This window comes from Rhipicephalus sanguineus, unplaced genomic scaffold (assembly GCF_013339695.2).
Source record: "Rhipicephalus sanguineus isolate Rsan-2018 unplaced genomic scaffold, BIME_Rsan_1.4 Seq2608, whole genome shotgun sequence".
Classification (NCBI taxonomy): domain Eukaryota; kingdom Metazoa; phylum Arthropoda; class Arachnida; order Ixodida; family Ixodidae; genus Rhipicephalus; species Rhipicephalus sanguineus.
In genome coordinates, this window is record NW_023614893.1 from 79,471 (window position 1) to 92,532 (window position 13,062).

Consider the following 13,062-nt stretch of genomic DNA (forward strand, 5'->3'; position numbering starts at 1 on the left):
CCAGCCTTAAGAACACTACGGTTTACCTTACCGCATGGATTACACGAACAGCTAGTGTATGAAAAAATTCGGCAGATCCCACGCCTTGTGGGAATCGGTTTCATGCGAAGCTATCAGCGAGTAGTTGTCTATGCTGAATTTTTGGGCTTCGAGCCAAGCGTTACGAGGGGGATCGACGTGTTTTTGTAAGCATAGTAGTCTTGTGCACATCGTGGCTTTACCAGGCACGTCGACTGCACTAGTGTTTAAAGGGCAACCTGTGGTCTCACGTAACGTCAGCACTCAATTTATAGCACAGACGTCAGTAGTATCGAACATGATACGTAACTTTCGTTACCGTATTCATTCCTCGGGGGTCGCGCAACGCTTGAATATATAGCTTGCTGAATCATCGGAATACAAATGTAATGTTTATTAGACTGCTACGAAAGCGGAGCCAACACTGGAACCACAATTGACGTTAACCCGGCATAACGCCTGCATCATAGGAGAACATATGTAATGTTATTGCTTTGTTCTAAAATTAGATAGCCGGCACTGCAACCACATTTGAGGTTGCACCGACATTACGCCTACATAGGGTCTTTCCAAAGCAATTTCAAGAAGTGGCGTGGCTCTGTGGTAGAATATCTGGCTGCCACGCAGAATGTTTGGGTTCGATTCCTGCTGAGGTCCTGATTCTTATTCTTTGCATTCGTCGGGTCAACGCAGCCGATGCTAAGAAGGCAATCACGAGAGCATCCAGATATAGATAGATAGATAGATAGATAGAAACGCTCAAAATGCCTTGGGTTCGCTCAGAAATGCTTCGCATTTAATAAGGCACAACTACCACCAAGCGCTCGAGTGAGGACACGATATTACATTTCACTGGTTGCCGAATCATTGCGGAATTGTCGGCAATGACCACGCTGATGAAGCTGCACGATCGGCTCATGGACAAGACCCGGAGATGCCCATATCACTCTTGAGAACGGACGCTTCGAGGCAACTGCAATCACTTCCTCGCCGCCCCACGCTTCCACAGTGGAACACGCAGGGTTTGTCCAACTCGCGCTTGTATTCTATTGACCCTAACTTGCAACTTCGCTTGCCATCTAGGTTCTCACGACGCTATGAAACTTTGCTGTGTCGCATGTGCCTGGGTGTGGCATTTACGAATGCGTATTCTTGTCTAATTTGAATGGCCAGCAGTGTGGCATGCAACTTATGCGCCTGTGAAGAGACGCTTGAGAACGTTCTATGCCACTGCCAATCCTACCAGACTCAACAACGTGGTCTAGAAGCCAAACTCCATCGTCTTAATGCAAGACCACTGTCAGGAAAGATCCTGGGACCTTGGCCCACGGTTTCGTGCACGCCCATGTCTACGAAAGCCCTATTGTGCTACTTGAAGACGATCAGACTTCACGAGCGCCTGTGAACTACCAGCGCGAGTTCGTGTTGTGTGTGTTCAAAGTAACTGTTCATTCTTCTTTTTCTTACTTTTGTTCTCCCTTCTCTATCCTACCTAATATTTACCATTTCCCCCGCCCCAAGTGTAGGGTAGCCAACCGAGCCAAAGCCTGGTTAACCTTCCTGCCTTTCCTCTTCCTTCCTCTCTCTCTCTCTCTGATGCAGCAGACTTCATAGTGCGGTGGTTTACAAAGAGAGGGAGTAACATAGTGCACTTCTCCAAAGTATCTCTAGTCAAGAAGAGTGACTGATAAAGGGTTCGCAAGCGGGCAGCCACCTGAAGACAACGAGGTTTTAGCTTGCCGGCTTCTGAAAATGAGCTGCAGCGTCGTGCTGATCCCGGAGTCGCTTGGTGTGTTTCGCCGGCTGATACCTATGGTCTCACACCGACCAAATGTAACTGTCAGGAGCGGGCGCAATGATGAAGCCACAGATGGATTTCTTTCCAGTAATGGAGTCGTTCGTGGCGCGAACACCTCTGGTCGCGAGGGGTAGGGAAGTGCCACAGCCGCCTTTACGGGGAAGGATAACTTGCAGTTGAGGAGCAAGTGAACGTTTTCTCTGCTGACGCCACGCTGGCGCGAAGAGACCTCAACTGCGCACGTAGCCTAAGTGTAGAGCTGGTCAACTTTCTTTGCGCAAAACTGTAGCGCTGGGCACGAAGCAGGCGGCATCTGGAAAGGAATGTGGCGCAAACAGTCGCCCATTGCGAGCTTTCACTTCGTAAAAAAATGAATCAGGGCATAAACATCAAGGTAGCCATAATTTCAGTAAACTGCCCATCTGCCGAAAACCTGCAACTGTTGAACGCATTTTCTTCCGTTACTAGGATTTAATATTGCTTTCTGCAGAGAGGCCCGAAAAAAGCTCCACCATATCACCATACGGCATCCGCTTTTCACTGTAGAGAACTTGAGGAGCCATCCCACTCTCTGTAGGTGTCACAGAGGCGCACAGAGGCGACACAGAATTTCCAGTCATTGCCGATCACATACCCTGCAATTAAATCCGAAATGCATATGTCCAGCAAATCCCTCTTGAAGTTAGCGTATGCTTCTATAAGGTTTTCCATAGGAGTAGCATGCGTCTTTTTGGCTCGACGTGAGTCGTGTTGTCTCGCTTGCCGCATGCGCCTGGCGTTTCATGCTCGTTCTTACTTGGTGTGGTGAGCCTGCGCGTTTCCTTCTTCATTCTTAGTGGACCAGTGGTGAGTAGTGAATGTGGTTTGCCAAATTTCTGTGGCACATACGGTAACGGTTATTGCACACACGCAACGGAGTGCCCTAGCCACGTACAGCTTTCAGGGCCTAACCCCACCCCCCTCCATTTGTTAAAAAGGGGCTCACCCCCCCCCCCTCACCCCTCAGGTGAAATGTAGCACTGCAGCACCCATTCCGTTGAATAGACCATTCAACAAGCGCTGGAGTTGATTTTTTTTACAGTGGTGCCTTGTGTAGGAAAATTGTAACTCTCCAATTTTCCAAATAATGAGTTAATCGTGATGGTTCTGTTGATGTGGCGCACAAAACAGAAAAACAAGTATCGTCGTACTGCTGCATATATTTCCTCCAGACACAGCACATGACAGGTCACCACGCCGTTCGACTAAGCCTCTTGGCACAGCACACTGCTTCACGGGGCACCTAAGCGTGGAGCTACATGATCGTGAAATAGTGAAGGGTCATCTTGGTCTTGTTACCAGTCACTTTTGATTCGTTTATTTGTGCATTACGAGTCTGGCGGAGTACCAAAGACTCGCTGGTTGCAACTGACCCCCCCCCCCCCCAATATTCCAATTTCGCAGTGTATCTATACACGGACCACATACAAAGGGACGCACGAAACTACACAAGGATGCTCACCCGCAAAAGAAAGCAGCGCCCTCAGCTAAGCTTACTGCAAGCAACCGGTTTGCCTGTTGGCCGTTGCCAGAGACAGCGAGCGTTTCGCACTTTGGCAAAGTACAGGTCGGACGCCACCATGCGTCGCAGTCATGCAGGGATTCATTCGACTCGATTGTACGCCACTATCGATATCCAGATCTCTCGCCCGACTGTTCTCATTGATAATGCGGCAGGACTGCTGTTATGATTACGGCCTGACTTCTGTAAGACCAAAGCGGCGCGTTGTTCTGCTGCCCGGGGAATAAGAGTTAGGCGATCCATATTTTTGTTGCAATAGCAAGTATATGGACACTCTCAGCTGGTTTTTGCCGTCGCCTTCACCGTTGCCGTCATGTCCCGGATATGTATATGTATGTATATATAATAAAACCAACAAATCAGTCAAGCAGCCAGCCACGCTCGACTCGATAGAATGTACGTTCCGGCATAATTGATAGCGCTTGCGCGAGAGTACTGCGTACACTGTTTCATGTAGTGACCACTGCATAGTCATGTTGGACACTAAAACAAAGCGGAAATAGAAATCAGTTCGCATGGGATTTGTGGAAGTTTAATGCGAAGATTTTGGACGGTGATGTTTCCTGCGAAAAATTTAACCCTACTTGAAGAGATTAAGACACCAGCAGATACAACAAAATGAGAACAATGGGAAACTTTGAAACAAAAAAACTAAATGACGGCACTAGAACGAGCCAGCGCTATAAAGCACGAGGAGAATAAGTACGAGGCAAACCTGCGGAAAGCTTGCAAATGCTTATATATCAAGAAAGCCTAGCTCCTGGGACGTTCAAGGATGACATCTGTACACTCAGCAAAAGCCTGAGCAGACAGATATCGACGCTATCGTGGGGCGTTGATACGAGCTAGAATAGATACAGTGATAACAGGTGAGGCGCCAACTAAAAGAGCCCTCGCAAGGAAAGGAAGTGGGCCGCAGAAACGCGATTTACGACGTTGAACATAACGGTGTTATCTTGAATGAACAGAGAGGACATCGAACACGTGTTCACAACGTCTATCTCGTAGCTCGGTTGACGCGGGAAGTGTCAAGACGGAATTCCCGCCTTCAATGCCAAAGATTGATAACAGCTCAAAGGAGATGTTACAACGTCCGATTATGGCCGAGAAAATAGCGATGGCTATCGACTGGAAACGGAGGAAATCTCCTTGGCCTGATGGGCTAGGAGCCGATTTTTGCAAGGCGTTCAAGTATGAATTAACCCCCATACCAGCTGAAGTTTTGGAAGATGCATATGAACGTAAGCGATTACCACCTTTATTCCTGTCCACGCACACAGTTCTCATCCAGAAAACAGACGCTCGTGACACGTAAAGGCAGGCAATTGCATATTGTCCTATCAGCTTAGCGAATGTCAACTACAAGATATACATGAAAGTGTTGGCTAAAAGACCTCAAACGGTTATTAAGGATATAGTTGGGCCACACCAGACGTACGGTGTAAAGGACCGGTCCTTTTTCACGAAAATTCATACGGCCAGAAGGGTACTGGAGTGCTGCGACGTATTATGCAAGCAAGTCGCGATACTCCAGCTTGATTTGGAGAAAGCGTTCGATCGCTTATCTTACGAAATTATGTTTACCATTCTGCAATATGTAAATGTGGGATCCCTTATCAAGGCGGGAGCCGCAATGGCGTACAGGGGTTGCACGACGAGGCTATTAATCAACAAGTTCCGTGGGATCGAAGTGCAGCGGTCGGTGCGCCAGGGTTGTCCCCTCTCGCCGTTACTTTTCGCTTTATATATCGAGCCCTTGTTCCTCAGTATAATGAGAGCTAGCTGTATCAATGCCTTTTAAACGGAGCAAGTTGACGTAAAACTCCTTGCATATGCGCATGACATAGCGGTGTTTTTGCGGTGACCATGTCAGGGTCATGAAAACTGTGGGAATTGTGAAGCATTTCTGCGCTACTATTGGCAGCGCGCGCTGTTAACTGCGGCAAGAGCCTTGGATTCTGGCATGGCACTTGGCCAGTGACACCTAGCACATTTCCCAATATGCAATGGGGTTCCACTACCACGAGATACCTAGGCGCCCCTTTAGAGTTTTCCGGCGACAGTGAACCCTACTGGCAGAACCAAGCTCTGGAAAGGCGCGCAATGACGGAGAAGACAAAATGATCAAAATTGTCCGTGTTTGCGCGTATAGCACTGAGTGCAGTGTATTTTTTATTACTAAATTGTGGCATGTGCTAAGCGTTCTGCAGTGCTCTCGCACTAACGTGCAAAAGTTGCACAGAATTTTGGCTGTCTTTCTGTTGGGGTCGGTTCGGGAGAGGACAGGTGTGCAACCTGAAGTCCTCTTTCTTCAGGTTGCAAACCGACACCCTAGAGGCAAAGGCATGAATAGAGGAAAAAGGAATGTATGTCCCTGGGCAGGGTTGCCAGGTTTGGCTACATTGTGCCAATTTGGCTACCTTTTTAGGCCGGTGGGGCAGGAAATCGTCTTGGCTACTTGGCTTCTTTTTGGCTACTTTCTTGTCCCCTCGATTTGAAAAAAATATCAATATCTGGTGACGTCGCAGCCGCTGGTGTTCGAGTATATGGTGCCGAAACATGGTAGTCAAAGCGTGCTTCCAGCTCCGGAAGTTTAATTTTGCGCTTTGATTACGCAGATAATGAACTTTATTGAAAAGTATGGCGCAGTGGCCTAAGCAGGTGAAGGGTCAATGATGGCGAACATGACATAATATAACAAACTGCACGTTTATAACCTGCCAGTCAAGCAGGTCTCGCGCACACACAAGATAATAGAGAGTTTTAGTGCTGGGGGCCCCAAGCCACCTGCGTACGCACGCTCTTGCGTTCCTTTGTACTCCCAGCCGCATCCAAGGAGAATACAAAAGAGCGCAAGGGCCCGCGCGCCCCCAAGCCCGCGGGAGCCCAGCAGTAAAACTCTCTAATGCTTTTGGATGCCTGGTTATACTCATCGAGAATGTTGCATGGAGCCTCATTTTGCAGATCACCCATCGCTGAACGTGGCTTTAAACCAAAATTGCAATGAACAGGAATCGAAAGCGCTCCACTTCCAGAGCGCTCTGCACACGTCTAAGTGAGCCCTGAGAAACCAGGACACAAGAGTCAAAGGCGGCAACACAAGCGCTCACTAACAACAGTTGTTAGTGAGCGCTTGTGTTGCCGCCTTTGCCTCTTGGGTCCTGGTTTTCTTTAGTGCTCTCTTTAGAGTGTCGTACCAACTCGTCCAATAACAATCCTTGTAGGATATCCGACGAACTGCTTGTATCATTTCTTAGGCATAGTATGGACTGCTACTCTGCATTCCTCATAACGGAAGAAATTTTTGCGCAGGTGGCTTCAATTTATGCTTCAATGCAGTAACTAAGATTTCAAGCGCACTCATCATGCCATGGACTTATTTTTATTGTCGCAACTTCTAGTCATTTCAAGAAAAGTCATGCAGGTCGCGTGAAGAGAGTCATTCTTTCAACAGCGCCAACACTACGTCATCATGCATGAAGTGACTGCTAAAGTCAACAATTTATGCTCGAATCTCACTTATTATGATTTTGAATTGTTCATGCAGTAAATATTTACATTTTCGCCGAAAAGCTTTTGCATTTGGTCATTTGAACAAAAATTGTGGACGCGGTTTTCACACATGCGTGGCTACTTCTGGCTACTTTTACTGCCCTTGGCCCAAGTTGGCTACATTTTGGCTAGTATTTCCAATTTTCTGGCGATTTTCGTCTTTTCGACCTGACAACCCTGCCCTGGGGTGTGCACTGCTTTGTATGTAGGAAGCCCGAATCCATTGTTCCCGTCTTTTTAGAATGCTGGGAAGGCGTGTTCTTTTGGGACATATCGCAAAGAACGCTGAGGAAAGATCTTACCCTAGACCCGCGAGGAATTCGTTTCCTGTCTGTGGACAAAGAAGAAGGCGTTCTGTTCGACGCAGTCGTGCTCATGGGATTGCAATGCATACGGAAGGCCTGCATGGCCGCAGGACATGTCGATATAAAGTTGTAGATGCAAGACCGGTACAGGAGTACTTCCGCGAATCAGTGGACAGGTTCCTGGAAGCACACATATCTATGAATCCGTTACCTGAATGTTATCGAGGATGTAGCCGCTCATGCACATGAAGAGTTTTAGACACCTCATGTCAGCCAAGGTTCGGCTGGTCCTTTTATCCCTGCCCACTCTATGTACTATGTACTATTCTGTTTGGCCCCTGACTTTGTGTGTTCCGATGTGTTTGTCTAAGCAGGCAATAAAGGAAACCAAAGTGACCGCTGGTGTAGTGATATCATGCAAGATTCCCATTCTTGCGTCCCGGGTTCGATTCCCGGGCGGCGCAATGTTTTTTTTTTCTTTTCGTTCTACTGATGTTTATTCTAGACGCTTTCATCATTTCATTTGATGCGTGGTGGCGCCGCTGGTGTAGTTTTTCAACTGTGTCTATAATGCCGAAGACGGGGCATTTAAAACGCCTATACGTGACTATAGTGCCTTGGTTTTGGATTCGATGGTTTGTGAGCGAGATTTGGAAGACGTGGGATATGTAATATCGCAGGCTACCCATTACACGCATGACCAGTTTAACAGTCAGGCCAGGCTCGACAGAGCCTACGTGTCTACGTCATTGCTTCCCCTGTGCCAAGACTACGCTGTGAAAAATGTCTCATTTAGTGACCACAGTCTAGTCATGTTCAACATTAATCAAAAAGAAAAGCCCAAATTTCATTGGGACCTCTGGATGTTGAACAATAAGTTACTTGAGGATGAAAAGTTTGTCGAAAACATAGAGAAGGAATTAAAAGAAGTGGTCGAGGGCCACACAAGCAGTCTAATTCAAACATGGGATTGTTTCAAGGAAAAAGTAAAAATAGAAGCGATTGGAAGGTCAGCTTCTATAAAGCACATCAAATTAAAAGAAGAAAGGCAACTACAGTGAGAACTCGATTTTTTGCTCTGTCAAGAGTGCACGCAACCTGGCATGCGCAGCAAAGAAATCAAAGAAGTGAAACAAAAATTAGAGGCCGCAGATGTGGAAAGGCATAAAGGAGCGGTAGTACGCGCACGCGCAGAAAGACTTTGGTGTGGCGAGGTTCCTACGAAAACGTGCAGTAGCAGATGAAAAGAGCTACGCGACAAGAAAACGAAATACGGGCGATAGAATACAAAAATGAAGTTACAAAAGATAAACGCGCAGATTGAGCACGCGTTTGTGGATATTTTCAACAGTTGCTGGGGGCGTAAAACAGGACAGCATGGGGGGGATCGGAGATCTCTGTTCGTTCCGCGTTCGTTCTGGCGGTGTTACGTCACAAAAGTGGGCGGTCCGCAGCTCTCTTCCGCCGAGAGGAAGACGACAGCCAATCGTCAAGCGGTGAGAGGCGAGCTTTCCGGAAGTAGACGCGCATCGTTTGTCCTCGGCAAAGGGACCGAATATTTCAAAACGAAGTGTTTCTCGCCTTCTAATAAATACAGTTGTTATACGAAAAGATATTGTTTTTCTTTTCAAGCTCAAACAGTTTCTGAAACAGCAATAGCTTTGAGTGCTGATATTTATTGGTGTTAGTTTTCTAAAGTGCTTGCTATATTAAGTCGCGCATGCGAAAAAAAAAAAGTAGCGGTGGCGCAGTTTTTCAAAATCTCGTCCCACCGGAATGTCTGGCTTGGCTCCCGGGTGTCGGATCGTCAAAGGGAGCTTCTGCTGGCTTTTATAAAAGAGCACCCACAGACAGCTACGCCGTCGCGCCCGCTGGAGCCGTCGTTCACGAGTGAGGACCGGGACGACACGTGGCAAGAGCTGGTAGCGCTTTTGAACTAAGAAGTCCCTGCGCGTAAGACCACAGCCCAGTGGCAGGCCCGTTCATTTCGTTCGCACTGTTCGTTTGGAGAACCGAAAGCGACGCCGCACTCGTTCATGGCTTCAAACGCATCTTGCACCTCCAACCGCAAGAGAAGCACACGTCGCCAGCGCCATTTTCTGAAAATCAGCTGTTGCGGCAGCCGCAACCGCCGCATCATGCCGTGCGAAGCCGTTTGTTCGCTCGAGAGAACGCGTGCGAACGGCCTCGCGATCCGTTCGTTTGTGGCAGACGACATGCTCGTTATGACGCGGTGTGACGTCACCAAAAAATAAAAGATCAAGCAAAAAGAAAAATGGCTACGCCCCTCAGAGACGTGGTTTTTTCCGGCTTCGGCTAATCGCGTGCGCCGCCAGAATGGGTGCAGAACGAACGGCGTAGAACGGAGATCTCCGATCACCTACTCGTTATGACGCGATATGACGTCACCAAAAAAGAAAATATCAAGCCAACAAAAAGAAATGGCGACACCCCCCGCCTTGAGTGGCATCTCTCACTTCAGCCAATCAGCGCGCTTGTTCGCCCCAGGAACGAACAAGCGGAACGAACAGATCTCCGATCGCCCCCACCACGTACGTTCGGCATTTCTTGTCACTTATGCCGAAGATTTGACGACGCGAAAGCAGGATTAGAAGCCCCACTCTGTCAAGAATTGAAATGACCATTGAAAAAAGTCACAGTTTCGCCGCAAGGGCGAAGCAATGAATGCGATAGCAAGGAACTAATGCTATACGAAGTGAGGCTCGCCAATGGATACTCTCAGTTTGAACAGCGCTTCTGTTGCAAAGGCGGCCGAAGCAGCGAAGGCAGCAGCGAAGGAAACTAGCGTGCTTCAAGTGTCGAGCTGTGACACTTGATCGTTCGCGCTCATCTTCTGTTTGTTCGTTTAGGCGTCCCTTGAGATCGAGTGACATTCGTACGCTCCGTAACATGAGCGCGGACATCACGGTGAAAGCGTGAAACATTCCTCTTCCCCTCACCACGAGAAAACCGCGCGAGCAGACAGCGGAAGGGCAAGCTTCTCCCATGCGCAAATATAAGAAGAAGCGAGCGAGCTCGCCGACGACTTTTAAATCCGCTCGTCGCGCTCCTAGCGCCATCTCGCTGGTAATGAAGAAACGCTTATTATCGCCTGCTGTCTCCGAGTCCGTCCAGCGCTAAATGGTGTGTATATAACGCTCGCCGTTAGCTACGTGGAGGATCTGCGTTCGTGGCGTAGTGGATAGCGCCGCTCGCTGCGGACAAGAGGTCCCTGGTTCGATTCCGCGCTTCGGAAGCATTTTTCTGATTTATTTTTCTTTGGGGCTTTTATATATATACATACTTATACATATACGGTGCATGACGGCGGCGACGGCGACGGCAAAATCCAGCCGAGACTGTCCATATAATTGCTATCGCAATAAAATGAACAACGGAAAGCCGGGTAGATGACTAGGTGTTGCATTCTATAAGAACTTTAAAATCTTGTGGTAGAAGCGCTGCGGAATATGCTAGGTGAGGCATACGAAAAGAAAGAATTACCAACATCCTTCAGAAGAACGCACATAGTGTTAATCCCGAAAGTGACGACCCTACGAAACAGCTGTCTGTCAAGTCGTACAGACCAATAACCCTAGCGAATGTTGACTACAAAATATTCAGGCGTGTTAGCCAGCGGATCCAAACTGTGATTAAAGAAATAGTCGGACCACATCAGACTTGTGGCATAAAAGGCAGAACGATTACGACGGATATTCACATTGCAAGAAATATTTTAGAATGCTGTGATGAGTTGAGTCTCGAGTAGCTATGCTACAATTGATCTCGAGAAGGAGTTTGATCGTGTGAACCAGATGTACTCTTGAACATTCTCACTACGTCAACATAGGAGGAACTGTGGTGTTAGAAGGGGTACAAATGGGTACACGGGGTGCACTACGAGGATTGTGTAAACAAAAAAAACAGCTTAGCGGGAATATAGAAGTCTTATCGAGCGTAAAACAAGGATGTCCTGCGTCTGCACTGCTTTTTGCTATCTATTTAGAACCTCTATGTCAGAAAAGTGCTACAGAATGATCAGTGCGAGGGTTTCGCTTGATGTCCGCGGAGGTCAAATGCTTAGTTACGCGGACGATATTGCTGTGTTCTGCCAAGACCGGGAGAGTGTCAGAGCAGCACTAAACGATGTGAAGTCCTTCTGTGAGTGCACGGATAGTAAAGTAAATTGCAGTAAGTGTCTTGTAATATGGCATGGAAACTGGCACAGCGCACCATCATTATATGAAAACATTACGTGGAAGGTCACACCTGACAAGTACTTGAGGTACCTCTCCAACACTACAGGGACACAACAGAATATTGGAGAGGAGAACGGAACCGCTAAAAATCAAGACGAAAAAGTGGGGTGGGCGGGGCTTTTCCCTTTTACGAGGTCAACAGTCAGCAACATATTATTTCACGAGTGTGGGATGTTTTACAAGTGCTATTTATGTCACGCGTGCTGTACAAAAGCTCCACAGAGTGTTGGCAGTGTTTATCTGGACTTCGACGTGGGAGAGGACAAGTCGCACAAATCTGTTCCGTTCTGTGCAAAGTGTGGGGGCTAGGTCTTGTACACTTGTTCCTGAGGCAGATAGTGGCTAGGTTTATTTTTTTACGAGATCGAGATGATTGTTTTTGAGAACGGTGATACATGCGGTTGTCCAATTTTTGCCTGATTTTATTGTAACCACAGTCAACGGGCGACAAGGCGACCTAAGGGTGCACGCAAGAAGTGATTGCGGCTTTGGAAATTTTGAGAGTGCGATTTTCGATGGAGTATCTCTCTAAGGTGTCGCGCGAAAGAGACTGTACAAGGACCTTGTAGAAATCATGTTGCCAGAGCCTTTGTATAGAACATTGTACCCCAATGGGCCACGGGATGACGTCTTAAAGAGAGTGAAAAAGATGCCAGTTCGGCCATCAGTTAAGACAATTCTTTTCAAACATCATAGTGGCACACTCCCTACATTACCTTAGCTCCGTGAAAAGGAATATTTGTCCCTTGGTCAGTAGACTGCATTATCTGTAGAAAACCTGAGACAGTTGACCACATTTTTCGGGACTGCACTGATGCAGTCTTTCTCTGGGACATCCTTCAAAGGACCTTGAAGAAAGAACTGCCCGTTACACCGTATGGCTCCGTTTTCTGCCTGTCATAAGCGTAGGGGGTGTGCCCTACGATATGTTCTGGCACTGGTCCTTCACAGTGTGTGGAGAACCCGGATGGTAGTGCGAAACGTAGACGTGAATCCCCGGCCTGCTCGAGAGTATTTCATTGAAGTGTACAATCTGATGGCTGCATACGAGGCACCACAATGATAAGCCAGAGTGGTTCCCCTGTTTGGATGATTTGTTTTGTTTGCATAAAGCGTTTGCCTTTTTAAATCCCATGTTGAAAGGTGGGGCAGCACTTTTACATGTGACACTGCACTGTATTTTTATATGTTGATTTGTACTTTGTTTGCTAAGCAGCACTAGAAAAAAAAAGCGCCGCTGGTGTAGGGTACTCATGCAAGATTCCCATTCTTGCGTCCGTGTCGATTCCCGGCGGCGCAATGTTTTTTTTTTTTCGTTTCGTTCTACTCATGTTTATCCAGACGCTTTCATCATTCAGTGATTCGTAGCGGCCGATACTTTTGTACAGATCTGTAAACTGGGGAGGCCACGGAGACGATGTATTGAAACGGGTTAAAAAGATGCCAATAGACCTTCTCAAAAAACGTTTTCTTCAAGCTACATACAAACACGCTACCCGTAAAAACATGGCTGGATGAAAAAGGCATAGATGTTCCATGGACTGTAAATGCTTGCTTTGCCAAACAAAC